Below are 19,075 nucleotides of genomic sequence, written 5' to 3'. Positions count from 1 at the left end.
ATTAAGGAATTTGATCATTTTAGTAGCTTATCAGGATACAAAAAAATTGGAGCAAATCTGCTTTAATGCCAACTAACAATGTTAAGGTTAATTCTTCTATTCCCTCATTTATCCCTATTGAGGAATCTTTCATCTATTTGGGCATTACCATATTACCCCCGACAATTTTAATAGTATTCTAGTTAAGGTCAAAAATGACATTCAAAGATGGAATAATCTTAAAGTCTCTCTTCAAGGAAAAAGTTAAGATGAATTGGTTACCTCGGTTTAACTTTCTTTTCTCTATGCTACCACTTTCTCCCCGTCCAGGTATCTTTAAGGAGATCTACTCCATACTTTCTCAATTTATCTGGAATGATAAATGCCCCAGAATCAAACCACAATACAACATCGTCGTTTTATGGACTTTGCCAAAAGGACAATCAAGAAAAGACTGCTACTATTAAAGCAATATACTCAAGAGACAATATATATAAATGTGGTATTTTATGTTTTGTTTATCTTGCTGTGGTTATTAGAACTTAGGATATTTTAATCTATGACTTAACCCGTTTAGTAGGTAAAATTATAGGTATCTGATATGACAAATACCTCATGTTTGATGTCTTATATATATATATATATATATATATGTATATATGCTTGGTGTTTTATGTTATACATGGTGTGTTTTAGTTTGATCTTTGCCTTATAACTGTCTTTTTGAATAGATAGCCGTGTGTAGTATTGGGTTAAAGCTTATCTCAAATGCCGGAAGTTGAAATAACTTTATATGTCGATTTTCAGTCTCGTATGAACGACGAATACTTTTATAAGAAGTTATTAAGAAATGTTCCTCACATGATGGATGATGAAACATTAAGATAATGTATGCACGAAAAGGAGCCATGCTGGGTGGGGCTCCGCCCTACAGAGACAATGTGATTGGATCAGACAGTGTATAGGATGGACTCACATCAGTCCGATAAAAACAGACACCCAGCTTTTAGAAAAGCTGCGGAAGAAAAAACTGAGCTGGAAAACTTGGCTGCTTGGAAACTTTGGTCTCGCCTCACCCGCCTACAGACTTAACATCTAGCTGATCATCTCAAAGGACATCTCAAAGGACACTCTGTCCACGTCTGACCAAAGTAACTTGCAAAGCCTGCACTGTAAGAACTTCAAAGCCTTGCCATTCGCGCTGCCAGGAAGCCACCAATCCAAAAGAGGATTCCCGAGTGACGTCACGCGACCACGACACATCAGCGCGAAAGTCTGGGATTCCCTCAAGAAGAACAGCCTTCAACTCAAAGTAAGTAAACAAACAAACAATCTCTATTTGCTGAGCTGACTTGAATGAATCTTTAAAAGATAACGATAGTCGAGTCTTCTGTTTGTGACGTCTTCATGTCGTCTTTATTCTCAGGAAAGAGAATAGCCTTAAACGTGTGTATGTGTGTGTATGTGTTTTGTATTGTATCCGAGAATAGTAAATAAACTCTCGATTCATTTTTAATGAATAGTCTGGTGCCATGATTTTCAAATCTTAAATTATTTGCCAAAGATCATGTTACCTGTTGCTCAACAATTTCCCAACCAATTCTGTATTATTATCATATCCACGAGATAAACAAGATTGCTAAAATATACTGGTTTAATGTTCGCTGGCTCGAGTCGTTAAGAAAGTATAAATTATACGTTTTGATTAATACCAATTAATCAGATCCGGCAAATCTCTATGATTCGATTTCCTAAAGCTAAAATTCAAAATAAAAGCTTAAATGAAGAGCTAATTCTATTACAACTGGCTGTACCAAATTTTGAATTGTATTATTGGCAGTGTTGGGCTCGTTACTCAAAAATTTAATATATTACTCATTACTAGTTACTCCTTTAAAAAGTACTATTATTACTTTACTTATTACTCCCAGCCAACAGTAATTAGTTACCCTACTCGTTACATTACTTTTCCATTACACCGCAAAAAAATTAGTAATTGTATCATTTTTGCAGCTTGTGAATCCATGAAAGTTACAGGTAAATGAAGAGTACAACTAGCTCAATATGATGACAAAAAGCCACACTTTTAAAACTACTTCTGTTATTTAATAAAGCAGCAACACAGTAAAATCTCCAACATCGCTCAAGCAGAACCAACCAAACATGCTGGCAGGGAAAAAGAGGCCAACAATTACCAGCACATTTTATCTGCTGATGAAATAAGTTTATACAGTAGTATACGATGTATCTGGCAACAACAATCAATGGAATGTGGTCTTTGAATGTTTCACTTAAGTAATGACCTAAAAAAACTTTTATAGTAGACAAATAAAACAGTATAGGCACACAGCAATAAATAAGTTAAATTCAGTTACTATAAGTGATGTAATATTTGCATTTATGTTTAACTTTAAACTCGTTTTTTAGCCTATTGCTCACCACTAGTTTTCACTGCTCACACTTGAAGCGCCAATTATATCTCATCAGGAGAAGCCTTTAAAATCTTTTATCGGACAGTCTGTTTCTTCTTGGTGTCAGAACCAATCTTCCTAAGCTAAACAGTCTTTCCACAGGTGCGCTGGATGGAGTGGGGGTGTTGTATTTCAAAAAAATATTTTTTACCCTTGGGTACTGACTGAGGGTCTCAGTCTCATGTCCTGCCCTCAAATAGTCCATCACTTCTTTTTCTGCAGAGTAGACGTGCTCTGACTCTGTTGCAAATAAAAAATAATAATTTTCACTATGCTTGGTTGAGGCCATGGATACCGATGTTGAAGTGGTCGGTAGGGTATCCACGGCAGCATCGGACTCAGGGAGCAATGCGCGACACTCGGAAATCAGCAAATGTTTAGTGCGCTCTCTCCTAGCCTCCTCTTCTATCCAGCGCAGTTTAAACTTCGGCAAACTTACAGCAGCCAGAAGTGCGTCTCTGCTCTCAAGTGTGTCAGCAAACAGAGTCTTGATTGCCTGAAATATTAAATTAAGTTTGTTTCAATACACTGGCCACCGGTCATGGAAAAATCCCCAAAAACAACAAATAAAAGAACTATTATTATTAACTTTACTCAAGCTTTCACTGTAATAGTAGGCTATGTCAAAGCAAGCACATGGCAGGGCTAAAAAAATGTTGTTGTTTTTTTATCGCATTTAATGCATTGCAGAAAATTATTCTGTAGCTTACAGAAACAAATCAATTTAAAATATATAAGCTATGGACACCAAAAGGCTAAAATACACATCTCTGTATTTGGCAGCACGTTTTGTAAATCAGGGTCTGTCCTTCAAAGAACCGCACCGCGTTGTGACACAGATCCCCTCGTGCATGCTGATTTTGGTCGATTGTGGGCAAAAATAATTTTCACAAAACGCTAGAAAAAACATTTTTTATATAATATTATAATATAACTCACTATTTTGTAAAATCGGGGACAAGTTCACTACGCACACCATAAATACATTTTTTTTGCATAAATCACATAGCTCAATTAGCCTATATATTTTAGCTTAAAAACTGACAAATTAACCAAAAGACAACAGCTGGAGGCACTATTTATTTTGTACATACTATAATTGCAGATTTTTATTTTTTTGGTCTTGTGGAAGCTGCTTTCAAAATCTATTTGACTTTGGAATGACGCATCTGCCTTTATGCAGTGTAAACGCTTTGGATAGAATTTGTGTCTGTCTAATGCATAATGTAATGTTTGTTAATGAACTAAATTAACTGTGTCACTGAATGTTTTTCATTGTGTTTTCTTTGTGTGTTCGATTTTTCTTTACATTTTCATTTTTTATGGTAATTTCAAAATAATTTCAACAATAATTGAATTGCAAAACATAAAATTACATTATCATTAGCCTACATTGCATTGTTTGACCCACCTGTACAATAACGTCGGGTAGTCCAGCTGTCATCTTAGAAAGACTAGCTTTCATGGAAAGCATCTCAAGTGTCGGAAGGAGAGTTCCATAAAAACAGTGCTCCTCCCCTTGTAAGATGTCTAATGCAAGGGTAAGCTTCATGACAACACAATACTCCTTTAAGAATTGATATTCCTTGTCGGTGAAGCCCTTTATTCCAAGTTTGATGCACAGGCCATTCAAATGACTGCTTCATAGAAATAATTCCATCTTTTGGATGTGGGCACCACAAGCTTTCTAGGACTCACGTCCTCCACAAGCTCTGATGCCACAGTGGAGTGGCTTGCCTTGTTCCACAGTGCTGTGCACTTAGCAATACCACTTCTATAGATGGCTTTAGTATCAGGACTAGCTAACAACTGCTTTTCAACATCAGTGGTGGAGATAAGGTTCAGAGTATGCGATGCGCATCTGTGATGAGGGGGAAGAGAAAACTGATCATCTAGTTCATTGGAGAGGGCCTCCGTCATGTCAGTAAATGTGGCTTCTTCATCATTAGTCAAGTCCTTCCTCTTCAGGTTCAATCAAGAATCGGAGTCAATTGGCTGGTACATTTTAAAAGCTTTTACAAAATTTGATCCATTATCGGTTACAGTCGCCATCACTTTGCTTGAAATTTCATAAAATGAATGGACCTGTTCAATCTCTGCAGCGACAACATTATATGTGTGTTTCCCCCTGATCTGTTTGCGTGCCACAGCAGCTTTCTGGCGCTGCAAACTCGATCCGTTGATCCAATGAACTGTCATGCCAAGAAAGCTTTTATGGTCAGCAGTCCAGATGTCGGCGGTTGTAGAGACGTAGCTTATTTCTTTAAATGATTTCTTCAACTCAGCTTCCATCAGTGCATATTCATTGTCTAGATAGCTTGCAAATTTTTTTTTTTTACCTGGGTTTTTTTTTTGTTGCCTGTGACCGGTACTTTCCCAAGGATCTTCCTGAAAGATGGGGAGTCAATTGTGGAGTCAGGCAACATTTCATCCACCACATACCCAGCTACAAGCTTCACAGAACTAATTTTGTATCGCTTGTTGTAGCCCCAGCACGATAAAAATCTAATTTTTGTTGTTTAGCCTTTTTAGGGCTACAGCCATCATCCACGGCCTCTTTGGTGGGTTTTTTTCAACGAGTTTTATGCTGGCGTGCTGTCGTAGAAGGTGTTTCAGGAGATTTGAAGTTGTGTTGATCGCAGTAGGCAAAGTCTTGGTGCCACAACACAATTTGCATGTGACGCTGATGTTTTTGTCGTCCTTTCTCCCAACAAAATTAAAATAATGGCTGTATTTCCAGCCGCTAAATGTGGTGGGCTTCTCCATCTTCCGACGAAGTACTTTAACTTGCTGTTAAATTGATAGGGATAATAAAATTTTTAATTTCAAATCATTAGCGATTGTGACAAAAAAGTAACTAGTAACTAGCCATTTTTGTTTATGGTAACTGTAATATTATTACTTTATTAATAATTAGTTACACTACTAGTTACCAGAAAAAGTAATATTACTGTAACGCGTTACTGCCCAACACTGATTATTGGTCGTTCCAACTTAAGGCTCTTTATAATTGGGTTGATCCGCAATTGAAAGTTTCATGGAGAGTGATTTTAAGCTGACAAGGTTAAACCAAATAGACTCCAATATATTTTATTTACTGGCACAGGGAAAAAGGTGATAATTATAAATTTGGTCCGGTTGTGGCTAATTCTATTAAAATCTGACGTTCTATTGAACGTCTGATAGGAGGACCCTTCAAATTTTGTAACAGTATATCTTTATGGCACAATTTTAATTTTGTATGCGGAAATCGTCCATTTGTCCAACCCTCTTGGTCATAAACACGTGCGGTGATATACAGTATATGATAACCAGGGCCTTTGTTCATTTCAGACATTAAGAACTATTTTGTCTTTCTTCAATTACGTTCTGCTCTCAAAGCATATGGAGTTCCTTGGGCATCTCCCATTTCCTCTCATCCTATGCGGGATTGGATTGCACCATCTTCTGGTTGGCCATCTGTTTCCTTAATATATAATAGAATTATTGATTGCATTACAAAACCTCTTTCTATTAAATCTATTTGGAATAGGGAACTATCTGACCTTAATTTATCTGTCGACTGGGAGAGAGTGTGGTCTAACCTCAGCTTAACATCTAAAAACTTGGCTCATCGTCTTATTCACTTCAAAGTCATTCATAGAGCATACATAACCCCTTACAAAAGATTCAAAAAGAAACTGCAACCAAATTTTAACTGCCAAATATGTAATACTGCATCATCAGGTACTTTTCTTCATATGCTTTGGGAGTCTCCTATCGTCATTAATCTATGGACACATGTAAACCTGGTTTTATCCTCCTTACTACAAATTGATTGCTTTGCTAACCCAAGTTTGTGTCTTCTTGATGATTCTGGTCTCAGTATAAGCTTAATACAAAAGAGAATGTTGTTTGCTGGTTTTACGGCCGGCGAAGAAGACAATAATACAGAACTGGTTTACACCGCACATGTGTGGAAAAACATATTGGATCCATAGCCTCCTGAAAATAGTGACTTGTGAATGTACAACAGCGTGAATTAATGGGCCAAGCCTTCTACTATTGATGCTTGGTAGGGTTTTTTTTTAACATACTCAATTATAAAAATGATCTCTCTCCCTCCCTCTCTCTCTCCTTTTGACTGGACTTTTAAAGTATTGATTATATGTCTGTTGTTTTGATTGTTTTGAATGGATGTTATGATATTGTGTATGAAAATAAATAAAAAGTTGATGATGATTAAAAAAAAAAGTGTACAGTGCTAAAATAAATTGGAACAACTAAGTTTGTACTTAATGCACTTTAATTGTGCAGTCCTCATCAATAGTGACATTCGAACACATTTTAGGCTTAAAAATGCATTGTGCACAAGTACTCCAAATAAAGTAAAAGATTATAATTTTTATATCAGTAATTCTCGAGTGATTATATAAGTAAATATGTTAATAGACTAGATTGTTTTTAAACTAGAGAACTACTGTAAGTTTGCAGTGTTTTTTTTTTTTTTTTTTTAAATACAGCATCCATAAATGCACATGACATACAGTATTCACTCCTGAAAATGTATGATTGTTTGACTTTTGAAGGAAAGAAAATATAGAGTCTTCTGTTGAGGTTTTATTCACTGAACATATGTTATAAAATCTGTTTCATAAAAAAATACTTTGTACATCTGTTCCACAGTCTTCCTGTGAAGTGTGGGAGTTTTGATTGAGGAAGAATCAAACTTAGTTCTCCACATGTATTCACACCTCTTTCGAAAAAGAGTACCTTACAACACACTGCATACCAATTAGTTATCTCAACCTCTCTCTGATTCAGCTGTTTTCTAAAAACGAGGGCATGTTTAATTAGCTAGAAGGCATACAGGGTTATGTGGGCGAAATATTGTTAGAACATTATGGCTATTCATATTTCTAATTTTAATTCACTTTTTATTTATTTATGTATTCTGATAGATACTGTGATTTATGGGTATATTTAACTTTAATTATAACTGCAGTCTAGGTTTTGTGATTGTGACAAATTAATAAAAATTCAATGAAACTTAATGTATGTGTCAGAGTTTTGGACTTGTTTTTCCTTGTTTTTGTCTTTGTTCCTGGTTTTCCTTTATGGTATTTTTTCTGTTCTTGTTTAGTTAATTGATTTTTCCTCGTTTAGCTTATCATGATTCCTTGCACCTGTGTTTTGTAATTATCCCTTGAATTTAAGTTCCTGTTTGTTTGGTCTTCCTTTGTCGGGTCTACTTTGTCATTAGTTTTGTTCGTGAGTTTGGAACATCTCCTATGTTGGATTATTCCCTGCGTTTTGTCATTAAAGACTAGTTGAAACTATTTCATGCCTCCTGCGTTCTCCCTGCTTCCACGTAACGTGACAGAAGACCCGACCAAGGACAGTAAGCGGCGCCCCTTCTCCTCATTTGGTTTTTCCGTATTTTGAAAGTTTTTATTTATTTATTTTTTTTCCTGGTTTTTCCCCCTTGGCATGGAAGGCGCAGCTCCGCAGTCAAGCCCGCTACCCGCCGCAATTGTCAAGCCCGCCGGCCACTCCGAAGTCAAGTACGCGGGCCGCAGCTCGCTCAAACCCGCCGGCTGCGGCTCAGTATCCCCTGACCAGAGTCCAGTGCAGGCTCCAGCCACTGACCAGAGTCAAGTAGGAGCTGCAGATCCCCAGTTAAGCCCTGTTCCCCAGTTTAGCCCACGGAGGGCTCCTGTTCCCCAGTTTAGCCCACAGGAGGGCTCCTGATCCCCAGTTAAGCCCAGGGAGGACTCCTAACTCCCAGTTAAGCCCAAGGAGGGCTCCTAACTCCCGGTTAAGCCCAGATAGAGCTCCAGTCCCCAAATCCAGCCCAGGGAGGGCTCCTGCACCTATGCCTCGCCCATGGAGGACCTCTAGAGCCAGGATTTTCCCCAAGTATTTTTTTTGGGGGAGTAGTAGGGCTCCGGTCGTAGAGGCTGGGGCCGTGGCCTCTGAGGCAGGTCCGCAATTGCCTCCTGGGTTCCCTGATCCACCATGGCGCCCTGAGTCCCCTGATCCACCATGGCTCTCTGTACTGTTTGCTCCGCCATGGCTCCTTGGACTGCCTGTCCTGCCATGGCACCCTGAGCTCCCTGTTCCATCCTGGAAGCCTTCCGTGTCTCCGTCAGGTACCAGCCTCAGGACGCCCACCCATGGGTAATGTCATGGTTTTGGACTTGTTTTTTTCCCCCCTGTCTTTGTTCCTGGTTTTCCTTATATGGTCTTTTTTCTGTTCTTGTTTAGCTAATTGATTTTTCTTTGTTTAGTTTATCATGGTTCCTTACACCTGTGATTTATAATTATCCCCTGCATTTAAGTTCCTGTTTGTTTGGTCTTCCTTTGTCGGGTCTACTTTATCACTAGTTTTGTTCGTGAGTTTGGAACATCTCCTATGTTAGATTATTCCCTGCGTTTTGTCATTAAAGACTATTTGAAGCCATTTCATGCCTCCTGCATTCTCCCTGCTTCCACGTAACGTGACAGTATGAATGTATATTTATTTTGTCTACCATGATATCCATGACATTTCATATTTTGGCTTTCCTCATTGTACATCTATACATCAACTATACCTCAATAATTTTCTTCAGGAAAAAAATAAATAAATACAAAAAAAAATAAAAAATCTGAGCCCGGGAAGTTTCGGAAATTTGGTTTATTTGACACGGAATGACCCAAATAGGTTTATTATACTAAAGTAGATGGACTTTTTACAGCTCAAGTGAATGACAACAAATTTCCAGAACTAAGTGCTTATCAGTAAAGATGGCAGATGACCAACTGCTAATAATATGAATGGAATAATATAATTTCAATTTTTGAAGTAGTTTTAGAACGCAAAATTAGACAAATGTCCCATAAGATCCTGGTGGAACTGTAGGGCTTCATTTATAAAATGTGCATACACACAGATTTGATCTTAGAGTGTGCACACTTAAATCCACGCCAACGCTCATATTTGTAAAAACTAGCTTTTCTATTTGTACGTTTATTTTATGAATCAACCGTACACACATTTGAGAGATGATCGTAAGATCAATTTTAGGATGGTTTCTGCGCAACATTTGATAAATTAAGCCCCAGATCAAACAGTACCATTGGGTATTTGCAGTTAAGAGGCTGAATCCACAAATACCTTAAGTGGTAAGAGTGCAATACAGAACGCTCAATGCTATTGATCCTGCGTGTGACACGTTTGCATATTCAGGTGGACGGCATAATGCCCTGTTTGCATGTGCTAGTGGTTAGAATGACAGCACCACAAGCATTAATCCAGGCCTGTTAGCACTGCCACCCTTAAGGATATCACTATCAATTTTTATCCATGTGACCTTGGGGATTTGGTTTCAAGGTCACAGCAGTATCGATCTGGGCTCAGGTCAGCTCAATAGGCAGGTAGAGCTAAGGTTAGAAGAGAGGTCTCTGATGAGGTGGGTTTGTACCTCATGCAGATCGATCAGACGCATGGTGGACACTTGCAGGAGAGTCACTGTGTTTAGCACTAAACATTAGCATAGCACAAGAGACGTGTTTTCCTTTCTGTATAGTTTAACAGGGACATGGAATGAGGAATCAAATTATTGTCTGTAAAAGCTAGTTGTACCATTAAAACATCCTGCAAGTTTCATAGCTTAAAACATCCTCAGTATGAAAACAATATAAATAAATAAATAAAAACATTTATTTAACCAAGCTCCAAAAATGTCTCATCTGGATATTGCTGGTTTTGTGATATCACACTGCAGGTTAAACTATATTGTTCGTTCATATTTTCACCAAGCAAACATTCATCTTTGACACTGGCATAACACATTTTATTGACAATTAGACGCCATTTACATAAAAGGATATTTAACAAGAAGAAATTAGGGTGGGCTTGATTTTATCCATTGAGAATTAATTGGGATTTGAAAGGTGGGAACAGAGCCAGATTTGGAGTGGAGGGATTGAAAAGTAAAAGACATTTGAAAATTCAGCCAAAAAAGGAAAGTCAGAAGAGGAGTTAATACATTTTGATGAACTATTATTTTTATTTTTATTTTATTTTATTTTTTGTGCACAGTACAAACAGAAATGTATAGTTGGTTTTGATTTCATGTTGACTTTATACATTTTGATTTGCTGATTATCTTGGCTTGAAAATCACTTATAAACATTGATCATGTTAAATGTGGCATAGTCAGAAAAATACTCTGATGGAATATACTGCAGACAAGTGGCTTGGAAAATGTATGGATGAATGGATTTTAACCAAATTCTGATACCAAAAGGCCTCCACATCAAAAGCTCTGGTGAGAAAGTGTCCTAAATAAAGAACTGTGATGTCAAATGTCTCTTCAGATTTCATTCAGTCTGTCTGAAAGCAGAATAAAGCACTGATCTTCAGCCTTTGTACATACAGGTCAGCCAAAGCTCTAGAAAGTTATAGAAAGTGAGCAAAGATGTGCTGTGTCGACTGAACCTCTGACTGCTGAAGGGAGAGATATTAAGAGATTTCACTTTCTAAACACTGAGAATGGAAGATCATTGAGCAGATATCCGGGTGGGATTCTTGTCCATCACAATATTACCACAGAAAGCTCAGCTCTACCTGTTTGTGTGTAATGTCTTTAAGCATTTATTACCTGATGTTTGTCTGATAGAGCACCAGCGATATCAAGGTAATGGGTTACAGTTTCCAGGGAACACATACAGTATACTGGGAAAAAAAGACGGGAGAAAACAGTTTTGTGTTGACTTTTACAAATAAGTTACATTAAGTTTACATTAAGTAAAAAAAAAAAAATGCATCTGCATTTTTGCATTTTACCACTTCAATGGAAAATTGGCATAACTGATTGCATACAAAATATTAACCATTATTATATACCATTAGAAATCTCAAACAGGTGTTATTATAGGCACTAATTTAAACTACTACTACAAAAAAAAAAAAAGTAACTCTACTGTCATAAGGTGATTTAGAGAGAGAAAGGAAAAAATAGGAGAGAGACAGCATTAAAACAGACAGTACTCAATGTGTCTGAGCTGTTGGAACATTCTTGACATTAAACTGTGAGGAGAGATAAACCAGCATAATAGAAATATCAGACTTCAACTCACCACCCTGCAGGTGTGTAAATTAATGCCAGAGCCTCAGAGACAGATTGAGCGAGTGAGAAAGAGTTATGCAAGTTAGTTTCAGTTTGACCCATGTACATGAGGCTTTGTAACTCTAAAACGTATATGAGCAAGTCTCAAGTCTGTAAGACAGAATGTAGGTAAAGCTGCAGAATCCTCATTGAAAAAAATCTACATTCATGAAAAATCTGTTGTGGTACTCACTTTCCTTCTGCATATTGTCTGCTTTAGTGATGACAGGTGTCAGCACAGAATCATTTTTTGAAAACATTTAATACTATATAACTATAAAAGTTTTGCTTTGGTATAACCAAAGCTGGATTTGTCTAGACAGTACACCATGATGCCTTAGAAATCTGTCTGAAATCAGTTTCCTTGTGAGGCACTTACATACAAAAACTCTATGAAGTCATTGGGTAACAAGGCACCAAGACAGCTACCTTAGCTTTCAGGTGCAGCCTTTGTATTTGAAACGATTATTGTGATGGGAATAATTGCTCACAGCTGCACTGACGTCTACATGCTCAAATAGAGCCTTTAAGGCTGATTTATACTTCTGTCAGACCTACGCCATAGCCTTTAGTAGGCTATGCGTCAGTTTTCATTTATACTTCTGTGTCGTTGTCCACTATATCAGATCATTAAATCACTATTTAAAACTACAAAAAGGAGACAACAACGGAACAGGAGAAGATGGCATTCTTTCAGTCTGCACAAGGACTTGTACCATGGCAGATCAACATTGTTTGTCGCGGACAACTAGTGATAATGCTATATAGTATAATAAATGATAAGACACTTGTTCTTTGCTTTGTTTTATTTTAAATGAAAAGGTGTAACATTAAAATATATTATGCCATGGTCTGTCTGAAAACTCGATTCTGATTGGCTGGCAGGTGTTGATTAAATTACCGTATTGACCCGAATATAAGACAATGTTTTTTCTTGGAACTACATCTGAAAAAACGCGGTCGTCTTATATTCAGGGTCTAGACCAGGGGTGCCCAAACTCGGTCCTGGAGGGCCGGTGTCCTGCAGAGTTTAGCTCCAACTTGCCTCAGCACACCTGCCGGGAAGTTTCTAGTATGCCTTGTAAGAGCTTGATTAGCTGGTTCAGGTGTGTCTAATTGGGGTTGGATCTAAACTCTGCCGGACACCGGCCCTCCAGGACCGAGTTTGGGCACTTCTGGTCTAGACTTTGACATGTCAGTAATACACCCACAACAATAGGTGGCGCCAAAAACGCATAAAACGAGTGTGCCATGAAATATGTAATGTAATGTGTGTTGTAAAGATCGCGAGTGAAATCAAAAGAAAAAGAAAAGCTTACAGCAGCATGATCGTGACTGTCATGTTAGCCTGATGTGATGTGACCAAACTTTCTCTGTAAGTGATTTTAAAACATACGACAGTACCCAGATTTGAACACTACAATAAGATTTCACGTCTACTGATATAATAACATTTTGGTAGGCTACTATGAGATGGATAGCCTAAATGTTATATAATTCAGATGGGCTACCTGTTATTTCAATGGTATATCAAAAAATGTATATTTTTCAATGTCATTGTTGGTACATTTTACCAGTATTTACCATACTTTCAAAACAAAAATTAAAATAGGAAAAATATGCAATATGAAAATAATTTAAGAAAAAATGTGTTTTACAGAGAGAAAAAACAAAACAAAACAAGATTTGGTTTTCAAAAAGCCTTTTTCCAAAAGGTACATCTGGAAAAAGGGGGGGTCGTCTTATAATCAGGGTCGTCTTATATTCGGGACAATACGGTAGTTTAACAACACAGGTAGTTCCAGGTCAGTTTAATCACGTTCTATATCAATGCGCTTCCTATAAACATTGGTAACCATAGTAACATACAGTTACAGTTGAATAGTAACAGACGAAAATAAACGTCATTTTTATCGTTCCGGTCAAATATTGCAGCGCGAATATTATTAACATCTTTAATGTGAATGCTGAGAAATGACCATGGCTCCGCTGCGCGCCGGGTGGTTCTTCGCCTCCACGTCGTGCATTCAAATCGTTTAATGCACAGCTAGCCGTTGATTATCCATTACTTAAAGTGGACATAAACACACACAAAACTCAAGTACATACGGAGGGAGGGGTTCTAGCAGGCCAATCACAGCGCTTGCGTTCGCTGTTAGAATTTTGGAGATGTGCATCCCAGGCTACGGAGTAGGTTACGCCGTACTCATAGCCAGACCCATAGAGAGAGAGAGTTGCGACAACTCCGTTAACTCCAATGGACCATTTTTTTTTTACAGCAATGGCGGATCATGGAGCTGTTCAATACTTCCCGGAAGTTAGCGCTCATACTATCAGCGCCATAGAGATGCAGCAGAAGAGACCGCTGTGATGAAATTTTAAAAGGTAAGACATTTATAGGACAACATTGTATATTATCAGCACAGCTAATCAAATTACCTTGTGCATTAAAACAGATTATTATTAGATTATTCCTCACTTAATTAGTAGATTTACGGGATGTTATTCATTCTCTTCAGGCAGTTTCATTCGTTGTTGTGTAATTAAGCCTTTTAAATGTGATTTCTGCTGCTGGGAAGTTATTTAATAGATTAAGATTTATTGCAAAGGATGCTGATGGACCTAAGTGAGAATAAAAAAAGTTTAAAATAGGCGAGCAGTTTTCATTTCAGAATCATGCTAGGCTAAATCTCCAAAAATGTATTATATAGGCATACCACTACTATTTTATAGTAGTAATCACAATAAACCTACAGTACTGTATTACTGTATTTTATACTGTATCTTAGCTACTGTAGAAGCACTGTGTTGAAGGAGCAGATGCCACAGGACCAAAATGTGATGGAGCATCACTTAACCATTTCTCCTGTGTTTTTCTCCTTCTCTATCTTGTTCAGAACAAGAACCACCTGAAGACTCCCTGTAATGAGATATCACCCTCACAATGAGTCTATTCATTGGGTTTGGCAAGTGTTTCCCTGTTCTTTGTAAAAAAGTACCAGTTCCCAAGTATGATTACATCACATTTTGTTGGTGTAATCTATAGATTGCTCCTGCTGACTATATCAAGCCTCTTATGAAGACTTCAGATGACCCAGCACCTGTGAAGAGATGACGCCCTTGAGAGAACTTCAGATAAAGCTGACTCTGACTCTGAATAAACATACACAACTGCTAAATTGTCCTTTAATTCTAATCAACATGATCAAATCATGTAACCATTGCTTTAATTTGTTCATTGTTTCTGAATACATGACAGTACTTAACTGCATGATTTGTATAGCCTAATTTTACAACATTTCTGCCATATGAACATTACTTTGACACAGTTACACCTGTTAACAGAACTCTTATTTGTAATGTAGAAACATTAATTTTCTGTAAAGCTGCTTTGAAACAATGTTTATAATAAAAAGTGCTATACAAATAAATGTGAATTGAACAAAACTTGATGCATCATTTTTTTCTCCTCTCCATGTCAGTAGGGAAACCATACAGGTGCATCTCAATAAATTAGAATGTCGTGGAAAAGTTCATTTATTTCAGTAATTCAACTCAAATTGTGAAACTTGTGTATTAAATAAATTCAGTGCACACAGACTGAAGTAGTTTAAGTCTTCGGTTCTTTTAAATTGTGATGATTTTGGCTCACATTTAACAAAAACCCACCAATTCACTGCTGATCTGACAGTTGTCCAGAAGACAATCATTGACACCTTCACAAGGAGGGTAAGCCACAAACATTCATTGCCAAAGAAGCTGGCTGTTCACAGAGTGCTGTATCCATGCATGTTAACAGAAAGTTGAGTGGAAGGAAAAAGTGTGGAAGAAAAAGATGCACAACCAACCGAGAGAACCGCAGCATTATGAGGATTGTCAAGCAAAATCGATTCAAGAATTTGGGTGAACTTCACAAGGAATGGACTGAGCCTGGGGTCAAGGCATCAAGAGCCACCACACACAGACGTGTCAAGGAATTTGGCTACAGTTGTCGTATTCCTCTTGTTAAGCCACTCCTGAACCACAGACAACGTCAGAGGCGTCTTACCTGGGCTAAGGAGAAGAACTGGACTGTTGCCCAGTGGTCCAAAGTCCTCTTTTCAGATGAGAGCAAATTGTGTATTTCATTTGGAAACCAAGGTCCTAGAGTCTGGAGGAAGGGTGGAGAAGCTCATAGCCCAAGTTGCTTGAAGTCCAGTGTTAAGTTTCCACAGTCTGTGATGATTTGGGGTGCAATGTCATCTGCTGGTGTTGGTCCATTGTGTTTTTTGAAAACCAAAGTCACTGCACCCGTTTACCAATAAATTTTGGAGCACTTCATGCTTCCTTCTGCTGACCATCTTTTTAAAGATGCTAATTTCATTTTCCAGCAGGATTTGGCACCTGCCCACACTGCCAAAAGCACCAAAAGTTAGTTAAATGACCATGGTGTTGGTGTGCTTGACTGGCCAGCAAACTCACCAGACCTGAACCCCATAGAGAATCTATGGGGTATTGTCAAGAGTCAAGAGGAAAATGAGAAACAAGAGACCAAAAAATGTAGATGAGCTGAAGGCCACTGTCAAAGAAACCTGGGCTTCCATACCACCTCAGCAGTGCCACAAACTGATCACCTCCATGCCACGCCGAATTGAGGCAGTAATTAAAGCAAAAAGAGTACATATACAGTAAATGAACATACATTCCAGAAGGCCAACAATTCACTAAAAATGTTTTTTTTTATTTTTTTTTATTGGACTTATGAAGTATTCTAATTTGTTGAGATAGTGAATTGGTGGGTTTTTGTTAAATGTGAGCCAAAATCATCACAATTAAAAGAATTAAACTACTTCAGTCTGTGTGCATTGAATTTATTTAATACATGATTTTCACAATTTGAGCTGAATTGGTGAAATAAATTAACTTTTCCACAACATTCTAATTTATTGAGATGCACCTGTATGGTTTCCCTACTGACATGGAGAGGAGAAAAAATGATGCATCAAGTTTTGTTCAATTCACATTTATTTGTATAGCACTTTTTATTATAAACATTGTTTTAAAGCAGCTTTACAGAAAATGAATGTTTCTACATTACAAATAAGAGTTCTGTTAACAGGTGTAACTGTGTCAAAGTAATGTTCATATGGCAGAAATGTTCTAAAATTAGGCTATACAAATCAAGTAGTTAAGTAATGTCATGTATTCAGAAACAATGAACAAATTAAAGCAATGGTTACATGATTTGATCATGTTGATTACAATTAAAGAAAAATGTAGCAGTTGTGTATGTTTATTCAGAGTCAGAGTCACCTTTATCTGAAGTCCTCTCAAGGGCGTCATCTCTTCATATGGCAGAAATGTTCTAAAATTAGGCTATACAAATCATGCAGTTAAGTAATGTCATGTATTCAGAAACAATGAACAAATTAAAGCAATGGTTACATGATTTGATCATGTTGATTACAATTAAAGGAAAATTTAGCAGTTGTGTAAGTTTATTCAGAGTCAGAGTCAGCTTTATCTGAAGTCCTCTCAAGGGGCGTCATATCGTCACAGGACTCTGAATAAGCACATGTCAGAACAGCGCGCGAATGAAACGTTTAACCGGCAAGGCTTTGCACACGCAAATAATGTACTTTTGTGATTGCGAATAAGTGCAGTGTCTCGTGAGAGTAAATCTACCGCTGAATTAACATTTGATGTCAACGTGTCTCGCGAGTTGCAGTTGGAGCTGGAGCTGGGAGACATAGTAAATAAAGTGCATTGATTGAGGTAGATGTTTTGTTAGTAAATGTTTTATTATATTACTAGTGTTTTTTAAGAAAAATGACAAGCAGCAGCTTCTAATTCGTCATTATCGTTGAGGATACGAAGATAAAACAACCCAAGTATCGATAACAGTATCGTTTGTCCTGAAGCTTAGCGGCAGTCCGGTATTGACCCAATTACGTAACGGTCCAAAAAAAATACCGGTTCACGGTACCCATCCCTAATTGTGTGTGTGTGTGTGTGTGTGTGCGTTTTCAAACAACTTGTATGTTAGTCAAGTGCAATCACATCTTAATGTTCATTGCCGTTTTATTAATCTCATGGTAAATGTTAAGTTTGTTGTCTTTGAAAATTCATTCCAAATAAGTGAAGATATTTTAAAATTAAGTGGGAATTAATCTCTTTTAATGTTTTTGATTTGTGTGAACCCCTCCATTAATATATAAACATATATTTGTAGTATATTCAAATTTAAAATAACTTAAAACATTTTTACCCATTTAATCATATATTTTATGTATGTTAACTTTTGTTATGCACTTATTTACATACTATAAAGAATGCTGTCCTTGAACACAGGGCCGTAGCTAGAGGATTGGGGGCCCCCTGAAAAAATATTGATGTGGGCCCCCCCCACACACACATATCATATACTGTACAATATACAAGCATGGGTGGCCCACATATATCCTAATAGGTGTTTTTTACAAAATAACAAAACAGTTAACAAATAAATGCATATAAAGGTTTTTTACTAAACCTAATGCCTAAAGCCTTTGCGCCTTTGAGTAGTGAGCCAGACTACAACCATCTGACCAAGTTTCAGCTCTCTAACTCTTACGATTTGGGCTGCACGATCAGTTTTATTCTGACTGCATAGGTTTAGCTTATGAGGCTGTCACGTGATGAACAAACGACTCAAACCCAAAGACTTGTCAGATAAGAGGTGAGGTGAGCTAATAATAGAAGACCCAGGTAAACAATGAATTAATCTTTTCTGTTTCTTATAGCATTAGTTTTGTACTGTTTGTAGTGTGATCAACATTTCCATAAGTAGTAGATGTGTTAGGGAAGTAGCACGTAACATTTTAATTATATTTTGCTAAAATGATTGAAATGACTCGAAAAAAGATTCGTTCATTTTGCTGAACGAGACTCAAAGGTCCAAGTCAGTAAAATGATCCGAACTTCCCATCACTAATGTACATCGCTAACTTCATCTGACGTCTGAACTCTGATTGGTTGTCTTGTTCACAATCTGGGGTGGGACTTCTGAGGATACTTCGTATCAGACTAAACCATTTTTCGGGAGGGTAGAGGTAGGCCTGTCGCAATAATCAATATATCGACTCATTGCGCAGTATATGTACATAACCTCAATAATTTTTGGTGATGCAATATATCGCCCATTATATTTACTTAAAAATTAATGTCACCATGTTTTGTACATTCCACTTGCGCCTGTGTCTTTTGCAGCTTCTCGTACATAACGTGGTGTAGTCAAGTTGCTAGTTCAAATTTAAAAACTGCTTCTACAAAAAAAGTTTCATCTGCAGATATGGTCTTGTTTAGGAATCTGTGCCTTTGTGCATACAGATATCTGACAGCTAAGTAGTGATTGTGTTTTTCAGCAATAGTGTGCACCCTTAATTTACAGAGAAAAGAGTCAGGGAAAAGTCTGTAGATGGAAAAATCTCCATACAAGTTCTTTGTGCATTTTTCTTTTTTTCTACTTGTTAC

The 19,075-nt window shown here is 37.4% G+C and overlaps 2 long non-coding RNA genes across 3 annotated transcripts; one reads left to right on the top strand and one right to left on the bottom strand.

Annotated features, from left to right (window-relative positions):
- Window positions 1-10,256: 10,256 nt before the first annotated feature.
- On the bottom strand, window positions 10,257-11,967 carry LOC131524826 (uncharacterized). 2 transcript variants are annotated; one of them, XR_009267082.1, is made up of 4 exons: window positions 11,778-11,967; window positions 11,556-11,587; window positions 11,078-11,151; window positions 10,257-10,923 (listed from the first exon to the last, which is right to left on the bottom strand). It is a non-coding gene; the product is annotated as an uncharacterized LOC131524826 (long non-coding RNA). The 2 variants fall into 2 exon arrangements; XR_009267083.1 differs by having other exon boundaries at window positions 10,257-10,809.
- A 1,655-nt stretch (window positions 11,968-13,622) lies between these two features.
- LOC131523950 (uncharacterized) lies at window positions 13,623-14,825 on the top strand. The gene is made up of 3 exons (XR_009266889.1): window positions 13,623-13,774; window positions 13,864-13,969; window positions 14,482-14,825. It is a non-coding gene; the product is annotated as an uncharacterized LOC131523950 (long non-coding RNA).
- The last annotated feature ends 4,250 nt before the right edge of the window (window positions 14,826-19,075 follow it).

This window comes from Onychostoma macrolepis, chromosome 18 (genome assembly GCF_012432095.1).
Source record: "Onychostoma macrolepis isolate SWU-2019 chromosome 18, ASM1243209v1, whole genome shotgun sequence".
Taxonomy (NCBI): domain Eukaryota; kingdom Metazoa; phylum Chordata; class Actinopteri; order Cypriniformes; family Cyprinidae; genus Onychostoma; species Onychostoma macrolepis.
The sequence above is the reverse complement of the archived record's forward strand: the minus strand, read 5'-3'. Positions and strand labels throughout refer to the sequence as shown.